At 33.6% G+C, this 6,047-nt stretch overlaps 1 long non-coding RNA gene across 1 annotated transcript; it reads right to left on the bottom strand.

The window, feature by feature from the left end:
* Positions 1-4,107: 4,107 nt before the first annotated feature.
* LOC141675165 (uncharacterized) lies at positions 4,108-5,780 on the bottom strand. The gene is made up of 3 exons (XR_012555923.1): positions 5,548-5,780; positions 5,421-5,471; positions 4,108-4,656 (listed from the first exon to the last, which is right to left on the bottom strand). It is a non-coding gene; the product is annotated as an uncharacterized LOC141675165 (long non-coding RNA).
* Positions 5,781-6,047: the final 267 nt, after the last annotated feature.

Genomic DNA, 6,047 nt, shown 5'->3' with positions numbered 1-6,047 from the left:
ATACACAATATCATCCTAACTAACATAGAACAAAACAAAACTTACAATATTGAAATAAAGAACAATGAGATCAAATTATACATTTACAATGAAAGTGATTCTTAAAGAAAAATAAACTTCTCCCTTTTCTCCTTCTTCTTCATCTTTCTTATCTTTCTCTTCTTCTTTCTAAATTTTAATCTTATCTTCATTCTATTAACACCACCCAAAACAAAACTAAAAATGTGGTGGGTCCATTTTTAAAATATTATTAATTCCAGGCCTTTTCCTACCAAATATGGTAGGAAATGCTTTTCACGGCCAGATGTCCTTTTCCTACCAATATTGGTAGGAAATGACCTGAATTATTAATATTTTTTTATACTTCAGAAAAATGTTTTATATTCTTAATAATATGTGGCCTGCTGATCTGGTCGGTGGGGTTATTTTCACAATAAGATTCTACCAAAACCTACCAATCTTGGTAGGAAACACTTTCCCACCAAACTTGGTAGGAAATGGTCTCAAATTTAAGATATTATTTCTTTTTTCATAAAAAATTTTAAACAATAAAATAAATGAGGGCTGATGACGTGGTTGATCGGACCATTCCGGTATCAAATTTTGGTCAAAACCTACCAACATTGGTAGGTTTTGAATTTCCCACCAATATTGGTAGGTTTTGGTGCTTGCGTGTATAGAATCTAGGCCCCACCTAGAGCAATTCCTACCAGTTTACGCGTTTGTAGGAAATGCTCTACCATTTCCTACCAAGTTTTTCTCGTTTGATTTGCTTCGTAGGAAAAGGCTGTTTTTCTTGTAGTGCAACAAATGTTATCATATTTAAATAACTAAAACGTTAATTATCATTACAAAATAAATCCAAATACATTATTTATCATTTCCAAAACAATCCGAAGAATTTTAGTATACAACAAGAAAATCAAAAACAAGATTTTCCAAAACTACTAAATTATCAAACATATTGCACCTAGTATATACCGAAACAGGGCACCATTTACTCATGATTTCCTTAATCCACCATCATGTGTTGATCTTACAATGGCTTCATCCTCCCAAATTTAGTAAAATAGTCATGTATGTATTGAGATAAAAGAATATTATACTGATTAAAAAAATTATGAAAGTTGTTATAAGGAGTACTATTAGTCGAAATGGGTTGTTTAAAGTAGATTTTAACGTAGATCCCGAAGAAGCAAGTTCTTCCGAGTGCAGCAGCTTTGCTAGCCCAAAACGCTTAAATAAAATGCTTGGTAGAGGAGATTAGAAAGAACTTTTAACCTGAATATGGACTTGACTATGAGGAAGCTTAAGTGTGTACCTGAATATCATCACCAGATAGGATATCCACTAGTTCAGCTAAAAATAAGTTTAACACCTGAGTTTTTGAATCTGGTAAAGATGGCACAAAGTAACAGATCCCATATACTGTTAAATCTGAGGCATAAAACTAATAGCAAACATTAATCCAACACTCCTCTAGTATTGCAAATCATGACATCTAGGAATGTTGAAACCAGACATTTTAGAGCAAAATTTGGAGGGGCAGTAGCCGGACATTGGCTTAAACAAATAGTGGTAAACAAGTACATCAGACCAAGCTACAGACTAATGTTTCAACGTGTATTTGGATATTTATGACGACTAAAATAAGGGAAAAAGATTAAAAGAACTGTTTGAAAGTAATGGCGTGCCCCTGCATAGTTTACTATTTGAAATATTCCCACTGAAGAATAATGCGCAAGGCAAAATAACTTGCTGGAATATATGAAGTAGTAGTATAAGAGTTTAGAAAAATATTGAACAAGATAAACCAGACAGAAAATCTGAGCCAAGGATGTTATTACCTCAGAATTGTAGAACCTAAGTTCCCACCTATAATTAAGGGCTCCATCTAACATCTCAATAGGGTTTGCAGGGTTCCTAAAATCCACAGGTGTGCCTTCAGTTGAACAGATCGAAAATCCAATTACACCACTGCACTGCCATAAAGAAATCATATTTGATAATAAAAGCATGAAGAAATAAATATTCTGATTTGTATCAAACCATAAACGTATAGATGCTGCTTATTAACAGAGTTGACTAGTACATGTTAAAAAGAAAAGCTAGCTAATATAACAAGGAATTAATGCAACCACATACTTTCTGCCATACTACAAAATACACCTCCAGGTCTCACAGTGCAATTAAAAATGCCAAATGCCAAAAAATACAAGTTGGATTTTGACGCCACCTTTAAATCCTTTGCACCTCCCTCATCTACTTTGTCTCATTGTACAATAATTCTATGAACATGATTGAGATTTGAGATACTCTCAAAATTAATACTTCCCCAAAGGACACTAAGTTATTTTCCATAATCACTACAAGAAAAATTACTAAAATCCACCACCAAATATTGGTAGAATTTAGCTATAATCGACCATATCCGGTGGATTTTAGTATAAAATCGACCGACACATGTTGGTGGCTTTCAACACGGTGGATTTTAAGTTTTGCAGTGAAATTTATATAAAATCTACCGAAGCTTTGGTTGCTTTTATAAAATTTGGAATTTGAAATTCAAAATTTTATGAAAATTTGAATCTCCGGCTCCTGAATAAATTACAACAAAAAAGAACCACCCCCACCCATCAACCGTGCAACCGCCCGCCACCTCCCGGAAAAAATTCCGGCGACGCCATCTCTCACCATTTCATCCTCGGTTACGAGGTGATGCACCGTACCTTGTTGTCTCGATGGGAGATCGGCTGTAACTAGGACGTCAGTTGTGGTAGCCGATTCGGCTTACTCCGAGACTTCGAGTCTTGCTTCTTCGACTTCTGTATGAAGGGCAAGTGTAATGGAGCACATAGATCACAATCATAAGCAGGACTTCAAAATATTTGATGGTCAAAGAAATTTTAATATTTCATAAACAGAGATAGATTGAAACACTTATATATATAAATCATACCAAACCAGATTCGATCAATTGTATCAAATTAGACTAATAGGGAGGGGGAGAGAGAGGAAAGAGAGAGAGAAGGGGGGAGGGATGAGTGAGAAGAGGGGAGCAGGGGAGGGGGTGGTGGGTGGGAGGGGGTGGTGGGTGGGACTGGGTGGGTGGGGAGTTTCAAAGTAAAAAAAAAAAAAATTTGTATTCTTTAAATATTGTTAAAAAAAATTGTATTAGACTTTTCTTTGTAATTTTAATCAAAAAAATTTAAAACATGTAATTCATGTTACTCTCATATTTAACTTTTTATTTTTTTAAAATATTTAAATATGGGTAAATTAAATTATTTTAAATTTATTATTAACATAAAAGCCACCGTATACAGTTGCTTTTGTTGTTTCCAATATTTGTAATTTTTGGAGGGAAATTTCTCGCCTATTATTATTGAATTTAATATAAATAAAAGGACAACTAAGATTAAATCCCCACCATTAAAAGCGATCGACTATAAATTTCACCGATTAAAAGCGACCGAATTTAAATTCCACTGCACGGGGTGGATTTTATTTATTTGTCAATGGAAATTTTAGTTGACTTTAAATTGCACCCAAATCGGTGGAATTTAACTTTGGTAACTTTTAGTTGGTGGAATTTAGTTCTTTTTGTTGTAGTGAATCCATGTACGGCTTTAAATGTTAACTTTAGCACTTTAATTTTTTCTTTCATCAATACCATGAAACTTCCTCTCTTCTCTAATACATACTTCATTTTCTTATTGTCGTGTTATTTAACTACCAACTTATATGCTTTTTCCAATTAAACATCACCTGCAGATTGCAACTAGATCATCGTAAAAATGTATTAGATTACATGGAATATTTTATGAAGGCATTACTTCATTGAAAACATTAACGTTCGGAAAAAAATAAACATGTTTGTAGAATAATATGTTTTATCATTGTTATGATAACAATGATATCCAAATATATATAGTGTACTTACTATATCTTCTGTCATTATTTATGCAACAAAGTATAAAAATAATATTATTAATCACAAATATGTAAATATATATATGTGTTTAAAGTACTATTTATATTTATAGTAAATGTGAATTTATAAATATATAAGAAAATATATTAGAATAATCAGATTATAATCGGGCTTTTTCGGGCTTTTAATCGGGTCGAGCTTTGCCTAAAAATATAGGGCCCGTCGAGGCCCGAAGCCCGGGCCGGGACCGGGCCCAGCCCGTGCTTGACCAGGCTTTGACCCCGGGGCAGAATTTTGGGCTCGGGCTTTTTTGCATCTCACACAATCTTCAAATCTCTTAGTCCAAGATGATGGCTGCTCTGGTCTGCACAATTACACTGATTATGAGTCCAAGTGTGTATACATTAGATCAAACAAATCATGCAAGCCAAAATGTTATATAAACTGCCTTGAAATCTTTTACGGCAGCTGTGGGTAGTTCCATGCGTTGGGCTATTCCATTCTTCTCCTCTGCCTTGTTTTTTTATTTTATTTACTTGCTAATACAGCTTCTGAGTACTTCTGTCCTTCCATCCAAAATCTGTCGAAAATTCTTAATCTTTCTCCAACTATAGCTGGTACTACTCTGCTTCCATTGGGAAATGGTGCTCCTCATGTTATTGCTAGTATTGTCTCTTTTACGAGATCAGGTGTTGGTGATGTTGGCCTCAACAATGTCTTATCTGATGCAATTAACACATGTAATTATAGGCATTTAGCATTGTGATGCAAGTATATTCTGCTCAAGAGAAGTGGTGTATAAGAGTTTAAGATACTATCAGGCATATTGAAAAAGTCCAACTAGTACATGACGTGTAAACACAATTTAATTAAGTTCGATATATTATTAGTGAGCAAGTGATTAATAAATAAACTAGTTGTGCTTTATCGAAAAGTTTAATGGTTCACAAACCTTAGGTGGCCACATAGCATCCTATGTATTAAATTTTCAACAAAAATGTGGCTGCTAAATAAACTTGGGAAACTGTAATAAAATTTAAAAAAAGGTTCTACATTGTTATCCTATTCATTCAGATGTTAATCCACCAAGTATCTTACAGCTATAGTTTGAATCCCTTGGAAATTAAATCGTCCCTTCACTAAAATTAATTCACACTAACTTTCTTGGTATAAAACAGTAGCAATCACTCTAAGAGCTTCTGAAACTCTAAGTGAAGCTTCATTCCACCAATGTGTAAGTGTCACATCCAGCCTAGACCACTTCCATCTTTCACCTTCATCTCCAATATCATAAACGAGTAAAACACACAAAGTCGCACTAAACCCCTTAAAAGTTGAAGTATAATTTTAACCTTAACCCCTTCAAAATACATACAAGTAAAATACATTCATGTATCGTACTACAACCATGGTTAAACATTCAAAAACTATATTCAAAAAGTACATAAAAAAATTAATTAAACGAAAAGTGTAATCGAAGACTTACAAAATTTGAGAAGGAGATGAGAAGCGGGTACACGGAGATGAGAAATAAGATCTGAAAAATACTTATAAATTAGGGCTCAATTAAAAAACAAAAACAAAAAAGAAAAACAAATATGATAAATACTTACAAATCAGGGCTCTATTGGTTGACTCAATTACAACTTAATTAGGGCTTGATTCTGCTCGATTAGGGGTGTATGTAGAACATATTAAAACTTGATTGCTCGATTAAGGCTTGATTGATGGTAACAGCGATGGAAAGAGATAGGGAGTGATGTTAAGGGATGAGATAGAGAGAAGAAGGGGGGGAGAGATGTATATCTGGTGAGAAGAGAGAAAAACAACGGGGGAACAGAGAAAATGAAATGGGGGAATATGTGGGAAACGAGGGAAATATTTGGCAAAGTATAAAAGAGGAGGAATTATTCCCAGCCTTCTATTTTTATTTTTTTAAATTTTAACATAGATATCAGTTAGTTAAGGACCAATGCGAATATTAAACTTTCACAACGGTCCTTAAACATAGGGTTATATTTTTGAAAAAAATACTATTAATAATCTGTTATTTAGAAATATTATGTAAAAACATATCTTTAACATCGGGTTGAAAATAACCGATGTTGAACAT

Source organism: Apium graveolens, chromosome 7 (assembly GCF_009905375.1).
Source record: "Apium graveolens cultivar Ventura chromosome 7, ASM990537v1, whole genome shotgun sequence".
NCBI classification, from domain to species: domain Eukaryota; kingdom Viridiplantae; phylum Streptophyta; class Magnoliopsida; order Apiales; family Apiaceae; genus Apium; species Apium graveolens.
This window is presented reverse-complemented; position numbering and strand designations above follow the sequence as displayed.